Source organism: Triticum urartu, chromosome 5A (assembly GCF_056163025.1).
Source record: "Triticum urartu cultivar PI428250 chromosome 5A, HENAU_Tu73, whole genome shotgun sequence".
NCBI lineage: Eukaryota > Viridiplantae > Streptophyta > Magnoliopsida > Poales > Poaceae > Triticum > Triticum urartu.
The window spans coordinates 521,993,238-521,997,109 of record NC_141877.1 but is presented as its reverse complement, the minus strand read 5'-3'; the positions used below and the strand labels follow the sequence as shown (position 1 = coordinate 521,997,109).

The 3,872-nt window shown below is 49.8% G+C and overlaps 1 long non-coding RNA gene across 1 annotated transcript; it reads left to right on the top strand.

The window, feature by feature from the left end:
• Window positions 1-496: 496 nt before the first annotated feature.
• LOC147972439 (uncharacterized) lies at window positions 497-3,142 on the top strand. The gene is made up of 2 exons (XR_015603414.1): window positions 497-1,252; window positions 1,429-3,142. It is a non-coding gene; the product is annotated as an uncharacterized LOC147972439 (long non-coding RNA).
• Window positions 3,143-3,872: the final 730 nt, after the last annotated feature.

The following is a 3,872-nucleotide window of genomic DNA, read 5'->3' as shown; positions in this document are numbered from 1 at the left end:
GTCAGTTGCAAAGCAACTATAATTTATCTTGATCCAATTCTTCTCCAAGTTACCAGGATGAAAGTCCTTCTTTACCTCAACCTCGCAGACAACCCCATTGGATCCAAAACCCTCCCTGTTGATCACTAGGGCTCACCCAAATTTACTGCAGTAAACTTCAGAGGGTTCTCACCGTTTGACCAGATCACTTTTAATCGATCTACCACCGTAGATGATACCTACCCTGAATGAACTTCCCACTAGACAGCATGGTCAAGCCTCTCTCCCTCGCTACCTGGCAGTGCACGCGGTGACCGCGTTAATGGCACCACAGTGCACGCGCTCTGTGCACTGCAGCCGCGTCTAGTGGCTGTTTTTGCTTCGGCCCCTCCTCTGCTCGGCGTCTCAGCGAACACGAGCATGTCCAACTGTTTTACCGCGTCGTCGCCCGTCCTCCTGGACCTCTTTCCCCCTTCGTAAAACCCCTCGCCGACACCCACGGACGCTCGCCCACGGGCGCACTGTGGCCGACCGAGCATTGATGGCGCCGTGGCTTCTTCCTCTTCTTGTCCCCGAGCTCCGCTCGTCTCCGTGACCTGTGTGGCTCGTCCGCACCCCCCTCGTCGCGTTCCCGCGCCTCCCCGTGATCGCTAGCCGTCGCCAGAGCCTCGGCCGGACGTGCCCGGCGACACCCGAGCACGTGCCCCTCGCCCCCGCCTATATGAGGCCACCCCGAGGCCCTACCGAGCTCATCAGCCTCCTCACCAACCTCCCGGCTCCCTCCCCAACCTCTCCATTGAGCTCGAACGGCCCTCCTGCTCCACCATCACCGCCATGGCCGCCGCGGCCACGCTCCCCGATTGGCTCAAGCCCGAGCCCCTCTCCCACTTCCTCCTCCATCAGAGGCCTCCTCATCCACGCTAGATCCACCCCAGTGCCCCATTCCTTCTCCGGTGGCCTCTGGCCACGAGTTCGCCGGAGCCCGTAGATCCCCGTCCGCCCCGGCCAAAGCTGCTCCCTCTCTGGTGCACCTCGGCAAGCGTGAAGGGCCTAGGCAGGAGCGCCTCGTCGCCCTGAGCTCGTCGGTAGGCGGAGCGTCGCCGGAGGCCCTCTGTTGCGCCGGCAATCGCCGCCCGACGCCGGCGGCCTCCCTCTGTCTCACGGGCAAGCGCGATGGAGAAGGAGGCGACCGGGTCGTCCTGCCAGCTGGCCGTAGGCCCCGCGGACCCCACCTGGCAGCCGCACAGCCGTTAACCCCGCCCCTGGCCATGTGGTAAGTGGAAGCGTATTCAATTGGATCTGTCTTCCTTTGCCCGAAAACGTATTTTTGCTTTGCTTCAAACGGAAATGCGTTTTCTCTTAAGGAACGCGTATTACCCTCTGTTGCGGCCAAGAATACGCTTTCCTGTTCTGAAAGCGTATGATCTAAAATACGTTTCTGTTTTTCAGTCCAGGGACCTGTTTGTGGAGAAATCTTTACAGATTAGTCCCTGAACTTCGTCGGGCTATAACTTTTTGCTCGCAACTCCGTTTGAGGTGAATCCAAAGCCCATTTCTTCGTTTTTCGTCGAGCCCGTTCTGATGGAACCATTTTCACCATGTTTTGACATTCTGAAAATGACCATTTTGCCCCTGCCTTATTCATCCCCCTCCGAGAGAGTACATTTTCCGGTGATCCTTTCCGTGAGTTTCTCGCAGTTTCTCCCGGTGATTTCTTCCACCACAGGCAAGCCACACCCTCCATTTGCATGATTGCAATGCAGTGACATGGTTTAAATTATTTGAACTTGTTTAAAATATTGCTTTAGCTACATGACTTTGTGCATGGCAATTTCTCGGAGTTGTATTTTGATCTTCTTATTGCCATGATGTTGCTTGGAGTTCTAGGACTTATATTTTTGCAGCTTATGTGGTTGACATGTTGTCATTGGATTATTAGTGGCTTATGTTATGATTATTTTCATGGTGGTGTTGGATATGATATTTGTCGAGTATTACTTTGGATGTCATGCTGCCTTTGGATTATTAGTGGTTAGTATGATTATTTCCATGATGGTATCTGTTATTATATTTTGGAGTATTACTTTGGATGTCATGCTTCCTTTGGATTATTAGTGGTTAGTATGATTATTTCCATGATGGTATCTATTATTATATTTTGGAGTATTACTTTGGATATCATGCTGCCTTTGGATTATTAGTGGTTAGTATGATTATTTTCATGATGCTAGTTGATGTTCTGTTGCTTGGAGTATTATTTTCGGAAATGATGTTTACATGTGGATCTTAGCCGAATAGCTTTACTCTTGTTATTGGAGTAGTAGGAGTATTGTTTTCGGATTCATCATGACAGTAGTGTTGTGCTACCCTTGGAGTATTTTGAGATGATGATATTATGCTTGAATTATTTGTTGGATATGGCCATGATTTGGATTATAGTTTGATAGTTGATATCGGAGTATCAGTTACCACAATTATATTTTTGGGGATAAATTCCGTCATTAAGTTGGTCAGGTGCCGCCGAACCGGGCTTTTTTCAGTGCAACCACATTTGCCTTTGTGGGAAGGCCTTGATTCGGTCCATTGACACGGCCTCTGGTCGGTGCCTCCATCTAGGGAAGGTTATGTCGTGCTTTCCCTGGCCCGGTAAGCAGGCATAATCTTGTGTGCTTGTTGATGAGATTATGGTACCGAGTCCCCAAGTGGGAGTGTCCCCGAGTGGGAGTGTTTTGACTACGACGGTGGTCGGGGTGTCTTTGGTAGACACGGGACCACCTAGGACCAGCCCGTTGGGGATTTGGGTCGGAGTGGCCGGGAGAGTGCTGTGGCAATGGAAGGGTCTTGTCGGAATGTCGTTGGTCCACCCGAATGGGAGTGCGAGGCCATGGGTTCCGTGGTGTGGGTACAATGTGCTACCTCTGGAGAGTGTATTTAATATATTGATAGTCGCGTCCGTACTAGGTCCGACCATTCGATCAACACTCACATGACGGAATGACTTATAGGTGATTTATATGTTGATATGTTGAGTAGTACAGATTGGCGGGATGTTGATGATGATGTTGGAGACCAAGTTTTGGTCGTGGTTGTGATCGCCGAAAAGATCACAGTTTGAGACCAAGTGTTGGTCATGGTAGTGATCGCCGGAAAGATCACAGTTTGACACCAAGTGTTGGTCATGGTAGTGATCGCCGGAAAGATCACAGTTTGAGACCAAGTGTTGGTCATGGTAGTGATCGCCGGAAAGATCACAGTTTGAGACCAAGTGTTGGTCATGGTAGTGATCGCCAGAAAGATCACCGTTTGGTTTTGATCACGAGGTGATCGAGATGGTATATTGCGTGGCCGGTTAGCCAAGAGAGAGATGGTTATGGAGATCTAAGATGGTTATTTATCAGTATTGTATCAGTTTCATACCATGCTTAGTAGTTGCTTCATGATAGCTATAAATTTTATTAACCTGCTTAATGCTATGTTGTTGTCTTGCCTTGATGTTTTTGGTTGTTGTGAGCTTGCAAGTACATTCAATGTATTGACCTGGCGTGTCATGCCAGATTGCAGGTGATGCCGTGATTGCTTGATTGTTTGTTGAGGTGTCCGTTCATGCGAGCTAGATTGTGTCCCAGCTAGAGTCCTTGCGGAGTGGAGTTCACCACCTTCGTCGTTGTTCCGCTGCTAGAAGTTTTCTGCTGCTACGAGTTGTTCTGCTACTAGCATAGAGCAAGTGTAGTATCGCAGGCGTACTGTCGCCATGCTGATGTGATCATTGTAACATCAGACCCGTGTAATTATTATTCTTGTAATAAGAGCTGATTTGTTCTATGTCAAGCAGTGCCGTATTCCAGAGACTTCTCCTCGATCTCTGGGCTGGAATACTGGGCGTTCCGGTTTCT